Source organism: Myotis lucifugus, unplaced genomic scaffold (assembly GCF_000147115.1).
Source record: "Myotis lucifugus unplaced genomic scaffold, Myoluc2.0 scaffold_6, whole genome shotgun sequence".
Classification (NCBI taxonomy): domain Eukaryota; kingdom Metazoa; phylum Chordata; class Mammalia; order Chiroptera; family Vespertilionidae; genus Myotis; species Myotis lucifugus.
The window spans coordinates 17,162,492-17,185,926 of record NW_005871054.1 but is presented as its reverse complement, the minus strand read 5'-3'; the positions used below and the strand labels follow the sequence as shown (position 1 = coordinate 17,185,926).

Below are 23,435 nucleotides of genomic sequence, written 5' to 3'. Positions count from 1 at the left end.
ATTGTGCTTGCAATTCTGTTTTACTTAGAGAACATATGCTAAATAAATGGTTCTAAACTAGTCTGAGCTCATTTCAACCTTGAGCTGACTTGCTGCCTATGGCAAATCAGATAGGGAGCACTGACATCCGCCCTGTGTGCACTACAAGAGGTGATAGGCAGAGGCAGCCTGGGCTGTGTGGGAAACGCCCATTCCAAATACTCTTCATTATTAAGAGGAATATGGAGATAACTTGCTATGAGTGGGTGAACCAGGAAGCTACAAAGGCATACAAATCCTAGTCCTGCTCACTGAATTGTGGGCAAAAAAGCTCGATGTCAGAAACTTTATTTGAAGTAGAAGCAATGTGGAAATCCCCAAAGTACTTTACAGGGTGATCCAAAATTAGATGCTATTTATTAGCTCTAATAAGGGCTAATAAGGGCTAAGCATAACTCTATACTTTGAAAGTGAGGCTCAGTAATTAACTAAATAAGGTTGTTAAATGACAGGGTAGCAATTCTAGGTCAGCCTGAACTTTTCCCCTTTAATGCCTCAGGATGGAGTGAAATTCCTGCTGCTCGCTAAGGTACATTTGTACAACAAAGAGGAGGAAGAAATAGCATGCCATGCTCCTCTCCTCATTTTAGCTCAGTTGAGCTGGAACACAGACGGGTGATCCCACTTCTCTGGGGGGCTCTGTGTCCCCCAGGACTGCTGGGTGTTGCACTCAGGCAAGGGCTGTGCATGTGTCCCAGCCTCCAGCCTCTCTGCCGCCTTATTAAAAAGGCACCACACCGCTGCTTTTAGAGTATTTAATCCCATTTGCTCATTTCCTTTGCTAAAGAGTCTGGGATCAGAGGACCACAGGAAGATGTGGAGCAGTCCTTCCGGGTGAAACAGACTGGGCACTGATGCCTTCTCAGCTGTCTGTCTCCTGAGAAAACATTCATATATTTCTTTTCAACCAAGGAAACCTGGGGCATGGCGTCGTATACAGCAGTGGGAAGAAACAGGCTTACAGTCTTTCATATGGAAGAAAAGACACTAATTAGTAAATAATAATACAATTGTGCCCCAAGACTTCCCAACTACAGCCTGGTCAGAAGCCGTGGAGTGGTGCTGTTCCCGGACAATGAGGCTTTGTTCAACCCTACGTGGAGAATGTGATCAAGAGATGTGGAACTCTCTCGATCCTTTGACATAAATGCTTATGAATAGATATTTTATAAAAGATCAGGTAATGATACATGCATTTCAACAGGCTCTTCTTTGCGCTGTAGGAAATCCAGACATAGGAATTCTTAGTCTTTTCATCTGAAAACTAAGTTCATTGCTGACAATAAATCAAATGCTACATGACCGCCTTGATAAAAATACATGACTAAAGGTTATAATATCCCCATAGGGAAAGAACAATAAACACTAATAAGAGCTCAAAGTGCTCCTACACATAATCTGGTTGCTATAAACAGAGACTATTTATCAGAAGGTCCCCTCATAAATGGATTAGGGTTGAAGCCGTGTTGTGCATCAAACCTTTGGTTTTTTCCCCTTATGTTAAATTGAGGCCATGTATAGATATTAAATTATAATGGCACAAAAGGCCTGTTTTCCATAAGCAGTGAAAATAAAATCCATTCCTTTCTCTTCTACAAAAGTGTATCAAAGTCGAAGCATTTTTACCTGATATACAAACATTAATCAGATTCACATCAAAATATTTGACAAGGGGTCAGTTTTTCCAATATTACTTATTTTAAATGAATGGAACAGGAAATACTTAGGTTTCATAATAAGAACACTTTAAAATTGAGTTGAAATTATTGTATCACAATTTTTAAAATCCTAGAAGAAGCACCAGTGAAACAGATAGAAGACAAAGAAACTGGAGATACCATTGGAGTTAAGTCACTAACTCTGACCATGAGGTAGCTACAGAGCATGAAACTTAAATGATTATAATCTGAACAGTAGAGATACTAGTTTTATGTGAAGGATCCACAGGTAGCTGTTGGCTGCAAACGTCACCTAAAGCTCAAATAGGTGTACTAGGTTTTGAAAATGAACGACTCTACCTGTGGAGAAAATTCTCACAGTGAATCTCCAAAAGCAACACATTCTATGTTGCTGGGGGGAGAGCAACATAGAATATATTGGATTTATATTTTCACCCATGGTGGCAGGTTTTCTGGGAAAAGAAATGGACTGAAAGCCAGAAGGCCTGGATTTGAGGCCTTTCTCTTTGACTTGGCCTTCTTGCAAGCTTGAGTAAGCCGCAGTCCACTGTAGCCTGATTTCTCCCGACTTTAAAATGAAAATAAGGATTCTAGCCCCGTCTTCGCGGAAGGACTGTAGTGAAGATCTCTGGGATATTTATGTGGAAGGTGCTTTGTAAATGCAGAAATACTCTAAGAAGGCAGAGTATGGGGCAGTCCAGACTTGAATCTGAATCTTCTGCTGGGAGGTCAGTCTCCCAGCTGATGGGTGTTGGGGGGAGAGGACCCACTCACTTCTCTGCATGAGGGTTACCTCATCCAAGGTGAGGGGATGAGTCCCCTGGGGCCAGACCCCCACAACCACCACAATACAGTTAGACGCCAAAAGATGCATTGGCCACAGCTCCTGTAAGCCATCATGAGAGCTGACTGAGCACGGAGGGTGTTTCTATTCTAACTGCCCAACAGATCCATACAGCCAGTTGTAAAAATCAAACACGTGAAATCCTCTGGTCTAAGTTTTGCCAGTTTGATGACTTTGGATTGGCAAGTTTGGCAACTACTGGGCAAGTTTGAGGTTGAGAGCTAATGAACAGCTGCTTTCCCTTCACTTCCTGTCCCCCCACCTGTTATAAAGCCAGAGCAAGAAGAGAAAGCAGAGAGCATCTAGTAGACTCACTGCCCGATCTCAGAGAGGCCACGTTCCTTAAACAGATGTCCTCATGAAGGAAGTCAGTCATTTCAGTATGTGGTTCAGACTGAGGAAACAGCCACAGAGATTATGTTCCCTTCAAAACACTATGGCTTAATGAGAACAATGGGCGAAAATAAAAGCGCCTTACCAGATTTGATGCATTTTCCGTACTTTACAGAATGTCTATTCCTTATGCATTATTCTCTAGCCAACAGAAGAAAGATGCCCAGCTTATTCTTTCTTTGTGGACACTATGGTTTTAAAGGGCAGAGTCTCAGCTACCAGAGCAATCTAGTGGTTTTTACTCACATCAAGGGCAGTGGATGGTATAAAATATTTAGGGAGGGGTGTGGTAAAGGACAGAACTTTTCTTTCTCTGTCTTATCCAGTGTGTTAATAGTTCCATGAAACGACTACCTCTTTAATCTTTCAAAATGCATTTTAAAGAGGCCATTGTTTTTATTGGACATCTTTATTCCAGACTGCAAGAATGTTTTATTTCCCATGGTTAAAATGATTCACATTAGAGGATTTATTCTTGACACTGACAATGCCCAACTTACATCGTTTTTGTGTGTGTGTGTGTTTTTCTAATGGAGGAAAGCTTACCTTTGGTGCTGATTTAGCTTAGAATGGCTATTTTGAATGAAATGACCTAGAAAGTCTAAGTAAAAAGGCAATGAGATCCTACCCACCAGCCTACAGTTATCCAACTAAAAATAACATCATGTGAAAATGAAAAATCAACAATGGATTCTGCTGCATGAACATCACAGTATAACATGCAAGGATAGAGGAATAGGGAGCTAATATAAAGATACCTGGTTAATGTTGATAATAATAATAACACATATTAGCATATTCTGGTTCTACCACTTGCCAGATTTGTTACTCTAACAAGTTACTGACCCTCTCTGTGCCTCAGTTTTCTTATCTTTGAAATAAGGATAGTAATAGTATCTACCTCATAAGGTTGTCATAAAAATTAAATAAAATAATAACTGCAAACACATTTAATACAGTGTCTAAACACACAACTAACATTAACTGTAATAAAACCAATAACATTTATCATTTGATTACATGATTAAGTAGAACGCTAGGAACAAGAATGATAACAACAAGACGGTAACAACTATGTATATAGTTGTTTAGGATGTGCTGAGCACTGTCCTTCATATATGTAAGCATTAATCTATTAACATAATTTTAATAGCTACTTCATAAGGAAGATATGTTATTATTCCCATTGTACATACAGGGAAACCAAGGCACAGAAAGGCAAAGTAACTTCCCTATGTCTACATAATGGAGAGGATTTGGCCAGGCAATCTGCAGTATTTCAGTGTTTCCTGAAGTGATTCAACAAATTTTGGTTTCTTAGAATTTTGTTTAATGACATCATTAGTTTTTGTCTTTTTAAAATATGCAACGGTTATTTTATAGTGGTCATTAATTCTATAATATGTTTCCTTGATTTTCTGAAAATAAAGGCATCACAAAAGGATGATATGGGGAAATTAGAGTTACTTTGTGTGTTATTCACATGTGCCAAGGAAGAATATCCCATGCCACATGTGGACAGAGCGATATTCTCCGTGTCAAGAGAGTGAGATCTGGAGAGTCGGGACATTTTGATCTCTTTCATTTTTCCTTATAAGGGACACACTGATGGGGAATCTGGATGCAGGGCAAGGTGGCCCTTTATCTTTCTCTTTCTTTCTGGACATCTAGATCCTATTCTGCAACTAATGCCTGTACAAGAAAACAGAACCTCTCACTTGTCATGGGAGCTCTTAAAAATCTTGTACAGTTTAATCAATATTCCTTTTTGATATACCCCCCCCCTATTTTGTAATGATTTCCTCTACTTTTTTTTTGACTTGTCTTCAAAGCCCAGATGCTTAAATATTGGTTGCTCTGGATCTTAATGGTTACTCCAGAGCCATAGAATTTTAAATATGAACTCAGACTTTTAAGAAGTGACAGCTTGATTATTTCACAAGGCTAAAACCCTGAATCAAGTCTGTAATTTTAAGAATCAGAACTGTTTTCCCAGTGATGTAGACGTTTTGTAATGTGTGGTCCACAACTATTTACCAGTGATTTACAAGCGGTTTACAGCTGTTGTCTCTTTGTGCTCAAGATCATGGAGAATCCAGGAGCTGATCCTCCTGGGACTGCTGTTAATTTTACTCTCATTTTAGACAGCGTTTCCTTCAATTAGCAATTTTCTGGCTTCCTTCTATGGCACTGCAGCCTCACAGCATTCAGGCATTCATAGGACACTTGGACAACTTAGCAAAGATTTAAAATGTGGGTTTTTGAAATAAGTGACTTATTTAGTGAAACAGAAAATGACTTAAATAAAAACAAACAACACCACCACACACACACACACACACACACACACAAACAACAACAACAAAAACAAATGCCAGAAACTGAGAAAAAGTACTTAAGCTAGGATCAGGGGTTGATAACTTCTTTAGTAAAAGAAGAAGTGGATAACATATATAATATCAATTTGGGGCAACTCAATGGAATAATTTCAAATGTCATTGAGAAACAAAGCAAGCCTCTTTAGGATAAACTAACCAACTTTTATTGCACGTGGACATGATTTTGGAGGTATTCTGTCTGATTCTATGTGTGATAGGAACAGACACCAGACACATCTCTTCCCATGTATGCTTTGGAAATCCTATCCGTGTCCTTCTTTTAGTGGAGAAGTCATTATCAGCCTTGAAAATGGGACCAACACTGGCACACAAGGAAAAGGTGTTACCAGGGTGAAAAATTGATACATGCTGTATTTTGGCTCTAACATGTCTCCAATGTGCACACTTTATTAAAAAGCTCTAGCTTTGCCCTATTATTGTTTGCATTTGTTATTTAGCCTTTGGTTGTTTATTTCCAATCTTCCTACATTAACATTTTGTTTCTTAGTTTCTTTATCTATAAAATGGTGGTAGCAGTAATATCCTAGGGTTGTTAATTTCACTCATGTTTGTAAAATTTTAGAATTATGTCAGGCACAGAGAAAACACTATATAAATGTTTGAATGAAGACAATGTTCCCAGCTTCTTTTCCATTCTGATAAAAAATTTGGATTAATATGCCATTACCTGTATGTGGCAGCCCATGCAGACCATGATATTTAAAATCCTAGGACCCACCTTTTAATTATTTTGAAGAAAAAGGCATTTTTGAATTACAAGCTATGGAGAGCACTCAATGCCATATTGAGAACTTAGGTGAGAAAGATGACAAAAATAAAAAAAATTGAAAATCCTAGTCGCTAGATAGTGGTTGCAACTTTTTAGGATTATCTTTGGCCCATGTAAATTGCAAAAGCAGACCTGAACGTTGACAACACAAACCCGACTAAAATATGACTCTAAAATATGAACGTCTGCTAGTATAAAAGAATTTAATGATAATAAAACCTGAGGAAATAAACATTAGAAAAGATCAGGTTATTTTCTCTTCCTTAAAAGTCCTGAACTTTGATTTTAGCATTCCTAGTCACAGGATAAAACATCTGTTCTAATGGAAAAATAACAAAAACCCATTTCTGAAAAGCCTCCCTGGGAATGTTTCACATGAGTAGATGGAAATCTGTATTCCATTTTTAGGTAACTACTCTTTCTAGATTTAAAAAAGCCAGTGGTCAAAATACACAAATGTCACACTTGCCTTCAATCATGACACTCTAATAAGCACAAACGCTGCGACACCATCGTGTTTAATTAACTCATTCATTTATCCTTTCTTTCTGAAAACACAGTGACATCCAGGCACTGGGAATGCTTCAATCAAAAACTTAATCCCTGCCTTCAGGCGTTCACACTTTAGCCAGGAAGTCAAACACCACACAATTAAGATATGATGCGCTTAGCTCTGTGACAGAGGTAAATACAGGGTGGGATGGAGGAGAGAGGATGAATCCAGACCAGCAGTGTCAGGGAAGGTGACATCTGAATGGTGTCTCTGAAGGCCCCATTAGAATAGCCAGGCGAAGGTTCTTCAGGCAGGAGAAATAATTTGTGCAAAAGCAGAGATGGGTAAAAATGCATGTGCAATTTATCAGACAGAATTAATCTATGTCACACACAGCACCTCAGCATGTTGTCTGTATTTCTGTTAGCATGAATATTACATGTACTTTTATTGACCTACATGCATGTCTCCCTCAGCAGACACTAACCTAGAAGCAGGCCGATCCATCCATATACCTCCCTTTTTGTCTTGTACTTATAACTTGCCTGCATAGGTTTGATGGAATGAATGAATGAACACATATGAGTGAGATTTCACAAGAAACACCTGTGAAATATACACTCCCCCAAACACCCATTGAGCTACTCATCAATTAGAGGAGCCCCTTTGATTTTTGCAAACATGGACCCATTCCCAGGGACAGGACACGGAACAAGTCTCTTAATCTTTTCAAAGAATGTCATCCCGCAGACATTTTTGTGGTCATGTGGAAAAAGGGTCTGGGAAATGTGCTCTCCCATGGCATGGCTGGAATGAGAAATGGGAACTATTTTGCCTTCTACACAGTTTTTGGAAAAGGCAATAAGAAAACACACACACACACACACACACACGCACACAACAGCATCAGTGTTGGTCAACATTTTCAGTGTCTGAGTTGAAAGGTGCTATAAACAGGGAAAAGTCTCATAGGTCATATTGACCCAGGCCACTTGCCAAAAGGAGCTAACATATTGGCAAGTCAAATCACGCCAGGGCTTGTGAGCGCTGTCTCATGGCTTGGGAGTCCCAACCAGCATTTGTGAAAATTGTTCTGAAGAGAGAGCCCCCTTCCCCAGCACAGTCCGGGGCCCTGGCCTGGTCCAACAGAGAAAGGCTCATGTCAGAGCATGAGCCAGGCTCTGCTTCCTGTAGGCAACTTGCAAAGGAAAGCTTTAAGGATACGGAGCTGGGAATTTCTGGGAAGGGAAGGCCCATCATGTAAAAGTAATTTTTTTTGAAGAAGTGGAGCAGAGGGCAGCGATGACTTCAACAACGGCTCTCCGGGGAGTTTCTGTGCCCTGGAGTCAGCTAATCATGGTTATTAGAAGGAAATGTTCCCTGATCTTAGGGAAGCGATCCTTCATCCTGGAGCCGTGATGGTCTTGCCTTCACTTGAATCTTGTGTGGAATAAAGCACCTAGATTCACCCTATCTAACACTCAGAACTGGTGATTCACGGGAGTGTGTGTATTCTTCGACGTAAGTGGATTGGCTCCTGGCTTCTAACCCCCAGTCCAGCCCCCCTTGGATAGAAGAGCATCGCTTTATGACGACAGCTGGGACGTCAGCTTCACCCTTTCCTCCTCCTCTGAACAACGTAATAAAAATCTCACTTTTCTGTGGGTTTTTTTCCTCTTTCTCCAGGGCTTTTATTTTCCTTCCCTAATTCAGAGTCATGCTGGAAAATTTAACTAAATCTGAAAGGAAAACATTTTGAAAATTCTTAAGATTAAAGTAGGAGTAGGGAGTAATTTCTGATCTGGGATAAGCTCCACTAACCAGCTTTCTCATCCCAAGTGTAAAACACAATCAAACTAATATCTGGGAGAAAAAGAGAACGGGGGTTACAGTTACCCAGTGAAGTCCCTTTCACACTGACCAGAAGGTAAAGACCACATCTTCCCTATCTCTTCGCCAGCCAGAACATTGAGCATCATACTGTGAGCATGCATAATGCGCATTGAAATTCAGAGACTGCCTAGTTTTGCAGTTTGCATACTTACAATCATTCATGCAATCAGGCACATACAGACTGTTGACATTATTATTATCCAAGATTAAAAGTATAAATGGAAACTAAAAGACGTTGCTCTCAAGAGACCTTTCTACCATCTGCCATGCTAGGTGAGACGCATCTGTTTCATTTTCACACATTTCTTTGCTCGGTTCGATCTAGCACCAAAAGAAAAACATGCCATAGATGTGGGGGGAAGGGTGGGGTCCTGTTCTTGCTGGGATTAGTTGTCAGGCATTTTAAAAAGGATTGTCTTCCCAGAAACAGAGGACGGCTATGAAAATTATCCAAACGCTGGCTGCAAGGGGAACTTGACCTCTGACCCAGACTGAGCCAGCAGATGCAGACATCCTTCCCATCGGCCCTTCATCTCTGACCCTCTATGAATCTTGAAGAACCTGGAATTGGACTTTTTCCTCAGTCCATACAATGATGGCCTGTGCTTATGCCCAACTGGTCCTGTCTCATTAAAGGTTCTTCCCGCACGGATCTGATTGGCATTCGTTTTTTTTCTCATTTGCTTCTTTTCAAAAATGTCTTGATTCTCTATCAAGCCACTACTTTCACTTTATTACGTTAACTATTCTACCAGATCTCAAGACAAGCTAGGAGCTATTGAGGTGGCAACTGGCCCACTCAGTGAAAACAAAACAAAACAGGACCCACAAACTTTAAACTCCATTTCCCTCCTCCCCCTCCCGCCACGAAAAGAAGATATGAAAGTGAAGATATAGCGAAACTAGTGTCTTTGCTAATTGCATAACTTTTCACCCCGTTGTACTGATGTCATACTAGGAACTGGATGCTATTATCTTTGATTTCTGGTAAACCTGAAAAGCAAGTTCAACACATGGTAAAACATGTGGCCTTTGACAGGCAGTGACTTACAGAAGAGAATAACAAACAGTTATTTGGAGAGCGTCAAGCTACTTGGAGAGTGTTATATGGTTCATCAGGGATCATTTTAAAGGTGACTGTTCAGAGCCTCCCTCTCAAAGACACCTACACAAAGCCATCAGCTGCAGCGACACTGGGGACTTACATCTTCCCAGCAGAACAGTTTTTGTGACAGCCCTTTCCAAAAGACAACGCGACAAAAACCAAGGCAAAGCACAAAGAGCGAAAACAGATGCTGCTTCATTTTCTGTTGCACCCAGACCTTGACAAGTCAAAACAGAGCACTCTACCCAGCTTCAAGTCAGCTGTCCTTTCTGCCACACACAGAACAACTTCACCTCTAGAAGAATCTGAATGCCCCCTGTATCTTTAACAGCCTTCCCAACAATATACAAGGAAGAGTTAAATATTCATTGACAAGCCAGGCTTTGAGAACAAAGAGCTGTGATTAGGTGGAAGGAAAATCATTGGAAAAATGGTTTGGTATATTGATCTACCCTCACCCTGATTTCAAAAAAAAAATTTTTTTGAAAAGCAAAGCTATATGACCGTTCACCCAGGGACTTTGGTGTAATACAGGACAAGCAGACTTGTAACTGCTCCTGTAATCCTAGTGCCTTAAGAGAAGTGGTGACTTGGTCATATTAGAGAGCACCTCTGAAAATATGCAGCCCAGACCCCAGGAGGTTAATTTGGAAAACACACATTGCATCAGTATAAGTCCTGACCACGGAACTCATTGTTTTCTAAAAACTTTCAATTAAAAAACATTTTCCCCACACCTTGGTTGCTATTGTAGCTCAGTCTTATACTGAATGGTTAGGTGTAACTGGCTCCCTCCCTCTTCCTTCCCCTGAAGTTTGGCTGGTGAATGTCAGCCTTGCTAACAACTGCTCCCCAATGAAAGAGCTGCTGTGCACCAGGGAGCCGCGCAGGATGCTGCCTGCACGTCTTCAGGAGGCAAAAGGGGCAGGTCCCTATACCCCTTGGAAGGAGCAAGTTTCCTGCTCATCAGGATGGTTGTTATGCGGACAGGCTCTGGGCCTTCCTCAGTTCTCACTCTTATGCATTTCAATACGTAAGTTTTATAAGCAAAGAATGTCAGAGTTTTGAACACACACAAGCCTTCAAAGCCACACAATATAACTTCTCCCAAAATATTTTTTTAAATTTGTTTTATTGATTAAGTTATTACATAAGTGTCCTTATCCCCACGTTACCCCCTATTCCCCCCACTCATGCCCTCACCCCCCCTGTTGTCTGTGTCCATTGGTTAGTCCTATATACTTGCATATAAGTCCTTTGGTTGATCTCTCCCCCTTACCCCCACCCTCCCCTACCTTCCCTCCGAGGCCCAACGGTCCGATCGATGCCTCTCTGACTCTGGATCTGTCCTTGTTCATCAGTTTATGTTGTTCATTATATTCCACAAATGAGTGAGATCATGTGGTATTTATCCTTCTCTGACTGGCTTATTTCACTTAGCATAATGCTCTCCAGTTCCATCCATGCTGCTGCAAATGGTAAGAACTCCTTCTTTTTTACTGCAGCGTAGTATTCCATTGTGTAGATGTACCACAGTTTTCTAATCCACTCATCTACTGATGGGCACTTAGGCTGTTTCCAAATCTTAGCTATAGTGAATTGTGCTGCTATGAACACAGGGGTGCATATATCCTTTCTAATTGGTGTTTCTAGTTTCTTGGGATATATTCCTAGAAGTGGGATCACTGGGTCAAAAGGGAGTTCCATTTTTAGCTTTTTGAGGAAATTCCATACTGTTCTCCAAAGTGGCTGCACCAGTCTGCATTCCCACCAGCAGTGCACGAGGGTTCCTTTTTCTCCACATCCTCTCCAGCACTTGTTGTTTGTTGATTTGTTGATGATAGCCATTTTGACAGGTGTGAGATGGTACCCCATTGTCATTTTGATTTGCATCTCTTGGATGATTAGTGACTTTGAGCATGTTTTCATATGTCTCTTGGCCTTCCTCTGTCTTCTTTTGAATAGTTTCTATTTAGGTCCGTTGCCCATTTTTTGATTGGGTTGTTTATCTTCCTTTTGTTTAGTTGTATGAGTTCCCTGTAAATGTTGGATTAATCTCCAACATTTAATCTCCAAAATATTTCTTTGCAAAATGGTCAATCAGACTTAGGAACAGGGAGATGGCAGAATTATACCTTTCAAGAGACATCGATTAAGCCCTATCAACAGACTTGTTTCTTCACTTTACAGATGAAGAAATGGAACTCAAGGTGTTCGCAGCGAGTAAGAGACAAAATGAGATCTTGAACCCAAGTCTGATTCCAAAGCCTGTATATTTTACCCGCAATAATATACATCTGATAGACACTGTATTTAACATTTTCACAGCTGTAGGAGGAGGGTTCTATGTACTAGTAATGATAGATCCATGTTTGCAGTAACAGCATTATGAACTATGAGGCTAAGTTTGGGAAGTTGGTTTCTAGGTGGTTTTGTGTGTGTGTATGTGTTTAAGCAGATACCCTGCTCTTTCATATTCTTTCTCTCAAATAAAATATAATTAACATTTGGTCTAAAGATTAAACCTTGTTTGATGTCACCCCACCAATGCTGAATGTGATTTGTCTAAACCTAGGAATGACTAGAGGAGAGTGGCCCACTGCCACAAACAGAAAGAGGGAGATCCCAGTGTTTACACATGAGATAATGTGGCCTTTCTTCTGGTCCCTGTATGCCAAGTTAAATAATCACTCTTGATTAAACAGAGCATGATATTTTGCTCATACAAGGTAAGGGCACTTGTAGTGCTTTCGATTTTGTCCATTTCTGTTCACTACACACTGATAATGTGGGCCCTACAACAAAATAAATGGTTAATCCAATCATTGAGATAGAAATGAAAATTGGCCCCAGTGGCCAGTGGGAATCAAGAAAAGATGGAATTTTTTACTTTTCATTTGGCTTTTTTTTTCATGGTGTTTAATAACAGAATATTTTTCCTGAAATATTTTACATGATCTGATTGGAGATTAACAGCCAAAATAATGTTTGAGATACAAGTAATATTGCAGAAAACCTCTCAGAGAAAAATGTTAGAACCAGAAGAGCTCCCTAAGGGCAGAGTTGAGGACCCTGAGTTAGTGCCCTGTGCTGTGCATTCTTTAATACCCAGGCCAAGAATATTGTCTGTCCCATAGCAGACAGTAGTAGAGAACAGCTACCTGTTCAATGAATAAATGGAATCTTTTACTTAATAAATTCAGCAGTTTCTAGAGCTGAGCTTTCATTCCATTCTTTTTTACTCAATTTGATCTTCAAAGAGAAGAGGCTTTATTATAGGGACAATCCCAGGTCTGCAGGAAAGCACCTTCTGTTGATTTGTTTCTGATCCAAGCAGCAAACGCAGACCAGGACACCACAGATAGGTTTGCTATGGCTTGATGAACATTTATTTTGAGAGGTAACCATGTTGGGAACATGCTTATGTTAAAACTACTATATGAGCGTCCTTTAAAGTGCAACCATTGATTGTAGAAGAGGGTTCGGTGACTCCTTTGACGGCAAAAGAAAAGACTTGGCTTCACCTTAATAGTTGGTCTGTAAGAAGTGAAATTTAAGTTCTAAGGTACTAGTCTAATGAACTTTGTATCAGGTATCTTAGTTCTACATATTCCTGAGCTAAGAGGAACAATTATGTTCACATACAGTTCATTTAGAACCATGCTTAAGGTCACTTTCAATTGAAACCAAGTGACTATGGACCAACCATGTGCAACCGGGAACAACCAATGATTCCAGTGCTCTACGGATTGCAGGTCACATGCGGGTAACTGGTCTGACCAAAGTAGTGATTAAACCAGCTCTGCACACGTATTCTTCATCACACTCTCAACTTAGACATAGGGAGGTGGATGCGACCATGGGCAGGCTGGAATCATGCCTTCAGGCCATTATGAATGCAATTTGGAGTCAGACTTGAAAAACTGACTTCCTAAGGTCCTCACGTAATGTCTGCCCTCTTTCAAAGGAGTAATAGGTCAGCAAGTCATCATCCCCCCCCCCCCCCGCTTTCCTAAAAGGTTTGTAAAATAATTCGGAGTTCAATAAGGGATATTATACTGAGCATCCAAATCTTGTTTGTCTGACAGAGAATATTGAAAAAGTTGTAAGACCCACCATGCTAGCAGTCTATCAGTAAGCATTTACTAACAATAGCACCTTGAGACAAAAGTAAAGTAAACCTTTACTGTGAAGTTTGTGGTATCTAGTTGAGTAGAAAAGTCAAACACAAATATAATAAGTATAGAGCGGGACAAGCCAGTCCAGGTGCAGAATTAAGTGCTTGGTGGAGATATGAGTGAGTCAAGAGTATCTAAAGCAGCTGTTTTGTATGTGGGCAGCATCCTAGATATGTACTCAGAAAAACAATGAGAGTTAGGCATTTACAAAGGTACATTATTCATAATGCCCCGAGTCACAGACTTAAAAGTATATAAACCCATGATGTTTTATTGTTCCAAGAGGAACAATATCTAGGCAGCCAGGGATACACCTGCCCAGAAGCTCCCTGTAGAGGGTAATCCTATTCCTGATTCTCTCAGCCAACCAGGCAGGGAAAAGGCTGTATGTGTGTATGTGTGTGTGTGTGTGTGTGTGTATGTGTGTGTGTGGGCCAGGACAAGGGGGTCCTTAGCTCCAACTCACTACACCAAGATGGCAGTGTCGTGAAGGCTAGAGCAAGGGGCAGGGAGGATGACAGAGGAAGACTGGAGGATGGGAAGCTGCGATGGGGGCTCCACAGGCATGATCATGAACATCCATCCTGGCTACTGGGAGGATGCAAGTTGGTCTCCTCTCTCCCACCTGCTCTGCATTAACTCACTGGTGACACAAAGCTGGGCACTTTCTTCCTCTGCACAAGGACAGAACAGTGTAGTGACAAAGGGGGAACTGCTCTTTCCTGCTTTAACTCCTGGCTGGCTGTAGAGGGCAGAGAGGAAGGAGGGAGACGGAAGGCACTGCTCCCTTCCTTTCACTGATCATCACTGACACCACTGCCTGGCCCAGCCATAGGTCTGATCCTAGTTCCTGCAGGGATTCTGGGAAGGGGAGGAGCATACTCGAGGTTGGGAACCTTTAATGGGAGGCGACCTGAAGCAACAAGGACAAGAAAAGGAAGTGGATTTTTAGAGTGAAAGTAGCCTGTGGGTCCTCTGGCTTAGAAACCACTTCTGCTCTCCCCTTCCTCTGTCCTCCTGGGTACTGCCCCCTGCAGACTGTCTGCAAACCAAGTGTGGTGCTTAGGGCAAGGTGGTCTGTTCTGGAAATTAACCTGCATGGGACCTGGATTTACAACAGTATTTTCATGAATTTTTATCCAAAAGAACAAATAAATCCACCCATGGAGAATTATTCCTCGGGCTTCACACACAAAATGAACTTCTCATCTGCTTTGCTATTCAACAGAATCACATTTGAGGAAAGCTAATCATTGTCATTAAAAACTCTGACACAGAGAGAAGGGTTTTATGACTAGCTTTGTACATTCTGCTGAAGAAAAGACAAACTATAGACGTTCCACCAGGTAAGATCTGGCTTCAGTGCAGCTCACTAGTGTGAGATGAGGTGTTCTTGTTGGCGGTGACTTGGCAGAAATTCTCCCCCAACTCCTACCCCAGCCCTGCCTCCACTTCTACCTCTGCTGAAACACCCAAGCGGAGGATAACTTCAAACTGAGCATAACTCATATGTTGTGCGGGAGCCAGCACATCCCGGCTGCTGAGAATGAAACCCACCTATCTCTCCCCAACTCTGAGCTCAGTGAATTCATGTTAGTAGCCTGAAGTCATCCCCGGTGGAAGAGTTCACATCATGGGAACAGGCAAATGCTACAAATTGGGACTTTCCTTTGAGAGGGCCAGGTTATCAGTACACCCTGGGGAAAGTGAGCAGTGTTTTTCAGAGGACTTTTAAGATGTTGCTACTGAATCACTAGAGAATATCATTATAGGTTCTACAAAAATATATAATAGGTAAGAAGTAAATTTAATGCCCAAATATAATGGTTCTTTTATCACTCAAATGTGTTATAAAGTCATAAGTGATATTACTCTCCTTTGGGGAAAGTATAGGAATATAAGCTAAAAAAGAATAAAAAAGCAGATAGATTAAACAAGTCCTGATTTTCAAAGAATAATTTGCTTTGATAGAGTCAAAACAAAGATATAAAAAATGTTAAGTTACTTGCACTAATGCTTCTGGTTTAAAAATATATTAGTATGGTTTATGTTACAATGCAAAGGGCAAAATTTTTCCTTTGAAGTTACAAACATAACTTCACATTTGGGGGGTAGTGAAGGAATCCCAAAAGGCCTCTAACAACTTTTTCACCAGCTTGCATTTCAAAACCTTAAATACCTTATTTGCTATATACCGGTGACATTGAGACAATCTCATTAAAATACACATTGGTTCCTTGGAAAGGTAACACATATTTTGAAAAAAGATTCTCTATATCTATCTGTATCTGTATATATATATATTCAGATTAGTGAACAGCTTGAGAGTGGGGTGGAGGACAAACATTTTTGTAGGTAGTTAGATCTAGGAGAAATCTTGAACAAGTGTTCTACTGGAGCAGTCAGAGGTCTGGAAGAGTGAATTTAGGACAAGATAAGAGCCCTTGCAAGGATGTGAAGAGAGAGGAGTTTTGCCTGTGATTTTTTGGGCCTCAAGTTTGTGAGCTGGACAGTTGGTTCCACTAAACCAAGGACTCTGTATTGTCCTCACTACTGTGCTTTGATGGGCCTGGATCGTATTCAAGTTCAATAAATATCTGTTTAATACATGAGGACTATAGTATGAAAGGCAAAAGTTAACTGTATTTCAAAAGTCTTTGTGTTTTTATATTTGTTTAGAAATAGGTGAAATAACACACTTTTGGACAAATCTTCTATTTGACCCACTTATAGCATCAGTTCTCACAAAAATGTGGAGAAAACATCAGCTTTTAAATTTATGTTCTTTCTACATGATTACTTCATCCCTTCCTCTAGCTGACAAGGCAAAGATGATGAGCTGTCAAAGAAGAAGCCTGTGGCAGAATCAGGACCAGATTTACAATAATGATGTCCTGGGTAAGTTGCTGCTTTCTCACCACCCAGTTTAACTGCCCCAGCAGTCTTTTTTGAAAGCACAAAAGAAAGAGAATTGCAGCAAAGGGAAACTGGGTCTCTACAAAACAATAGTGTATTTTTTTTGAAGCCAGAAAACAAAGAATATTTTAGTCACTGTAGGTAGTTTTATGTTGTCATCAGGAATTGAAGCACCCTTAAAGAGCTCATGACTATGTCTAATAAATGAGTAATGAATTTTCCTCATTTTTCATAGGTACTCTGAAGTAGTTCACATCTGTATCTTCCTGTCTTCACCTTTGGTAAACAGCAGTTAAAAAACAAAACCAAAAATGTTTCAATCAACTTGGTGAAACTCTAATTGACACCTGGCAATTGTGGTATTTTCTCTATGGTGTGTGTCCGGGATAGAAATGTATAACCACAGGGCATATTTTCTAGACATAAAAATTTGGTAATATAAACAGGCAATGTTTATGCCAATGAACCATCTGCATTCTTGATTATTAAGAAGTGTTGTCTCATTGTGAGCCTACAATGAAAAGCCACAGGAGAAACAAACGGAGGATGTGTCCACAGTGTTAAATCAGTGGTTCTAAGAATTTATGACTCTGTGGCTGTATACCTCAGTTTCATACTATGTTCAATAAAATTTTAAAAATGAAAACAAAGTCTATATATTAGTAATAGAGAGTTAAGTTTCCCTGCTGACATTCTAGCAGTCATCTGAATCCCAAACTGAAAGTCTCTTGATAAAACCTAGGGTTCCACTGTCATGATATAACCCACTCCCATTTGTGGACCAGTCACTGGGACATTTTTTCTTAAAAAGAAAGGAAAGTGGGGGACCTTTCTCTAAATGGCCTAGTGAGCATCTGCATTTTGAAATGACCTCAAGTGACTCAAGAGCAGTACTGCTTCAATGGCCTCTGGAAGAACCACAGGACCGCAAATATTTAAAGAATAAATCCCCATGTCCCTCCCAAAAGCCCTTTGTTATCTTATGTGAATATATTTTATCCGTTGGATTTTTCCATTATTGTAAAGTTTTCATTATATTTTCATCACGCAAGCTAGAATGGAGTCACTCAACTTTTCCTGTGAGGTTGAAGTCATCCCCAGTCATAACAATACTTAGATTGTTGGAAAACCACCTTTACCTGTTCACCACCTAGTAGCTCACTTTTAAATTCTTACAAGTTGCAAATCACACAAAAAAACACCTGTACATCAACATGTCCCATTAACTTCTAGCACCATGTGATTAGCTGTATAATTATCTATTTTTAGTCATTACATGTACATGGTAAATTAAATATAAACTACATAAGGAGTTTTACAGGAAATATAGTGGAAATAAAGAAAGAGAAGAGAGAGGAAAAGCTAAGCCCTGGGATCAATATACAGAATTTTCTCTTTCTGTGACATATACAGTCTCATCAGGGCAATGTCAAAAGGAAACACATCTTTTTCAGGATTCTTCTACCTCTGAACACATACTAAAAGAGTCTTCAAATGCCACTGCTGACAAGACAGACTATTGATCCGTCCTTTCATTGTATTTTCAGCGCATCATAATGCCATGGCCTTTTGGAAGGTTCAGCAATAAAACTACAAAGCAACCAGGGTATCTCATGTAGGGCTCTGGGCTTTGTCTCCAGCGTCGGAGCTGGATTAGGGGTCATGCTGCTGTGAAACGGCTGCTTCTGGAGACACCCCTCTAGAGACACCCTTGTCACTTGCCATGAATTATATGGCTATCCATCATGGGGACAAATCTAGCCCGGGAAAGCTCACTTCAGAATGAATGTGGTGTGGCTTGAAGACCTAATACAGAGAAGTGCACCCAGAGGAGTGATTATGATCTTTCGAATCAATAAAATCTCGGAAGCCTTCTGTAAATTGCCTTCAGAAAAAATGGTTCCCTTCTCAACACATAACTGTACTTTTTCATTCGTCTTTTGTTAAGTCATTCTGACGAAAGGGCTGGACCAGGGATTTTAGACCTGAAATAGTGCCAATGCGGACTAAAAAGAATGTTCTATTATCTTAACAAACTCAGTAATAAGAGCATCTATTCCATCCTCAGGAAGGGCAGAGAGAATAGACATTTAGAAGTTCATCCTCAGATGACTTGGAGAGACCGTAAAGCATGTTACAGGAGGGCTGCGGAATTCTCCACCTTAAATCTGAATTACTTTCCCCCTCGTTTTGTTTCAGGGGCCTTCTTTCCCTTCCTTGAGTAGGTCATTTTTTTTCCTGCCACAAAATCCCTGCACAAGCCGTTTCTTCTGTCTGGAATGCTTTTCCTATACTGTTCATTTTTCTAAATCTTACTTATACTGCAGGGTTTTTTGTTTTTTGTTTTTTAATCTAAATGCTACTTCCTTTGCAAAGAATTTGCTTGACACCTAATCTAAATCAGCCCCCACTTTCCATCTTTTATTAAACCCTTTAATTTTTAGCATTTTTTTTGCCATCTGCATTGATACTTTTGGTTTACCTCTTTTCTGATTTGTGTGTCTCCTACTGGCATGAAAGCCTCTCAAAGGCAAAGACCATGGATACTAACACACGGTGGAAACTATAAATATTTGCAATATTATAGAATTTAAAAAAAATAAATGAGTGAGTGGAGTCTATGAAAAAAAACTGACAGCCATATTGTGGATTTTAAATAAAGTTGTACTGATGTTACTGTGTTCAATTAAGTAACATTAAACTTGAAGTTTTAGAGTTTGTACACAAATCAGGAAAAGTTTCAATTATTCATTTTTTAAAATAACATTTTTCTCAATGGAAACATGAGGCGAAATTGCAACACTTGTATGGTCCCTTAATATCAGGGATTTTATTATCTAGTTTTATGGGGTTTTGTAAGCACAAGAAAAATCACTGTATGGATGCTAAGTGAAGGGTAAAGAAAGCAGCTCCGTTAGCTTTTGATCTAGTTTCTCTCTGGTTTCTTCAAGGCAACTGAAGTCCTTGATTGGGTACCATTTATGGGTGGCTATTTCACTGCTGTCCAGTCAGAGGCATATACATGAAGTAGGTTTTATAGACTTATCAATGGTATATTCACTCACATATTTTTTGTCATCAGAAAGAAAAGTAAAGTCAAACTCTGTAAAACAAGGTATCCAGGTGTTACTTTAGAAACAGTACAAACTGGTACAGAGTTAAAGGTGATTTTGATTATTATATAGAGGTTTATGTGGCAGTTTTAGTAAGTTTTGAGTAGAGAACGTGCTGGGGTCAACAGAATCCATGACAACCTATTTAGTGCTTTAAATAAAGTGCTGCAATAGTAAGAGGGAAAGCAACTAGATTTTGCTGCTCATTCCCCTCCAACTGCAATGAAATATCTTTATGGTCAAAATTAGCATGGAGATTAGGTACACATACCCTTTAAGCCAGCAATTCTACTGTGAAGAGTTTACCTTACAATTTGTTTCACAGTACATACAAATCTTTTAAAAATATTTATTAAATTTATTGGGGTGACATTGATTAATAAGATTATATAGGTTTCAAGTGTACCTATATATAGTACACTTGATGTGTTCACCACCCAAAGTCAAGTCTCCTTGACTTTGACCATATATTTGACACATTAACCTCTTTACTTTCCACAGTCCACATTTAGGATACATTACATATAGAGGCACAGCTATCATTAAGGCCTAAAGGCAAAACTCCTGCCTCCTGCTACTTCTCCAACAGCTCACTCTTGTGAGCAGAGATGAGGGAAGAGGGAGGGCGTCCCTAAGCAAAGGAGGCTCCTGCTGGTGAGGAGAGAAAGGCTTCCCTAGTGTCCATGTGCCATGCTGAGAATTTGAGAGTTGCCCTTACCGCCCATAGAAATCAGTACTGCTCTTGGGCTTTGACTAGAGCACCTAATAATTTTCTCAAGTTTGCCAAGAAATAAGGAACAGGCCTCAATCCACTCTCCTTAATCCATTTAGTCAGATCTGATTTGCACTGTACATTAGTACTCCCTCCGTGGCAACTGAAGAATATTAAAAGTGATCCTAGGGGGAAAATATGCTAGAAAGTGCTTCAGGTATTCTTTTCTTAACTAAGAGAGCCCAAGGGCAGAATGACTAGATCCCAACATTTCTAGGAATAGCATCTCCTTTTTGAGAACAACCTGAAATATGCACATACTGCTGCCCAACTTTCAAGAAGAATGTCTAGTGATTTAATCAGAGTAAAGATACCAGCCAAGCAATAGCAGTAAACTGATCTCTTTTTCATGAAAATGTTATGCCTCATTTAAGAGCTCTATTAAACTTCCAGTTAAAATGAGATGTTGCTACCTTCTATGGCTCCAAGAAACATTTTTCTATTTTTTTCTATTAACTATATGGGTAAGAAATACTAGCTTGTGGTCTCTTCCAAATCTCCAGTAACTGGGTGACTTTCAGTAAGAAGAAATTTGAAATTGCATCTGAATGCTACATTGCATGTTTTCTATATACAAATGCATGCTAACGTATGGGAACACTAGGAGTAGGTACTCTGTACTTAAAACATCCATCATTTCTTCTGCAATTGTGTTGGGAAAAAATACTGAATAGAAAAGATTCATTATCTAATGCACAAAATTCAAACTGCTGCTTTAAGGCAAGCAGAAAAGAGTAAAAACGTGCCTCCCTACAGAATATCTTTAAGCAATAATCTAAGTCATGCAGAACTGAGCAAAACTGAAGTTACTAAAGCCAAAATTTTCATTTGTTCATTGGTAATTGACCCACCTCTTAATATGCATTCATAATACAGTTTCCTAAATTCTACTTCTGGTTCTTTATGATTTCTCTTTTTCCCCAAATAAAAAAAAATTGAAAAAAATCTGCTAAAAATGTTCAATGGAAATAAAACAGCTAAGTCATTTTAATTAATTGTATTTGTTGTAAAGCTAGATAGCTATAGCTTCATGCAGTGTTTTATATTTATTCTTGTAATTCTCACTTTATTTTTTACTTCTTTCCATCCATGAGAATTGTTTGTTAAACCTAAAACTGTCTTGTAATGTCTTTGCTCTATCTCCTTCCTTTATGCCATCATCAAGTTCATCAATTACCAGGTATTTTCACCCAGGTAGTTGACAAAGCATTGGATTGCAAGGACTGCCTGTTTTATGCCACTCCACTACAGACTCCCTCTAGGCCAGATTGACATCAAACACCACACTTTGGTGTGGTTGTTACTTAATAGTTGCATAATCCAGCCCTTCTTGACCTCATATTTCTCTGTTTTGGTCATGTGAGTGTAATGCTAGGTTTTCTTAAATGTCTTGCTGAACTGAATACTCATGGTTTCTCCTGATCTTATCACTAGGAACTATGTCAAAGGACATAGAAACAGAAAGTGGATTCCTTGAGGTCAGACACTGTATCATATCCATCCCTGAATTCCCAGTTCCAGACCCAATCACTGAATGACATGTAAATATATGTTCAATAATTGTTTATTGGGAGAATCATAGGGTTTCAAGGAAGATACTGTGTGGTCCTAGCTATACTGCTTTCTTGCTCGTCTCTGAGATTCTGAGTTCTAAATTTGAAACAAAAAAGTGCTAGAAAGTTCAAGATCTCTTTAAGATATAAAATTCTATCTCAATTGACCATTCCATACCTTGTAATAAAATGGGATGATGACCCATATCCCTAACTCTACGTAGATTTCTGAAAGAAATTTTGTGTGTGGGTGTGTGTGTGTCAATACATCCTCAAATAAAAATGGCGTGTCATCTCCATATTGTGTAAAGCAAATATTTAACCCCATATCTACAAACTCAATATGATGCCAAAGATCTGTGAGCTTGAAAAAAATAATGCAGATTGGGTTTTATGGTCCAGCTGTTTAACATATACTAGTAAACCTGGTAAATATGAGCTCAGATACCCTAAAACATATTACTAAAAACACAGTGATCTCAGCATTAGTAGATTGACATTCCAAGGGCTGAGTGAACCTTTCATGTCTCATCTTTAATCAGTCCATCCAAGAAGAGAGGCTACTATTTTAATACATTAAGAATGAAGAATTCTATGCACAATTAAGAAAAAAAAATGTATGATTTAAATGTGAGCTTCACACAGTCTGGGAGAACTATGAAATGCATTTTCTACAAAGCCCCAGTGTTTCTGTTTACTGGGGCTAGTTAGTATGTGGGTGACAGAAATGGGGCACACACATCAAATACAAATTGGCTTTGTCCAGCAAATTGCTTCCACCTGCCTCCTACTGGGAGTTACACTGACTTCTTGGCTATTTTCTTCTCATAAATGGATTTGGATATAGGATTGGAAAACTAGGTATACAGTACTTTCAGAAGCTTTAGTTTAATGGGGTTTATGAGGAAAATATGCTATTTTCATTAAAAGAGAAATTAACTAAAAAAATATTTGAGGGGGAGGACTGAGGCATTTGGGAAATAGATGAAGGTATTAATCTCAGGGGGAAAAACATACACAGACAACATTCACCACCATTTTGCTGTCCCTCAAGCTGATGAATTAGTTTAATCTTTTTCAATAAGTTCCAAATAAGGAACTGGAACTACCATTTACTCTATTTTGAAAGAAATTAAAAGGCTATGGTTTCAACATTATGGTCAACGTTTATTAACATGTAAAATGGTAATAACTTACTCTGGGGCACTAATGTAGGATGACAGGAGAGACAGTGCAGGAAAGCATGTTGAAAACTGTAAAAGTTTCTATGGAGGTTAAAATTGTAGAGT

General features: G+C 39.5%; 1 protein-coding gene across 1 annotated transcript in view; it reads right to left on the bottom strand.

Moving 5' to 3' along the window:
* SLC8A1 (solute carrier family 8 member A1) overlaps positions 1-23,435 on the bottom strand; it is a 291,574-nt gene that overhangs the window by 139,413 nt on the left and 128,726 nt on the right.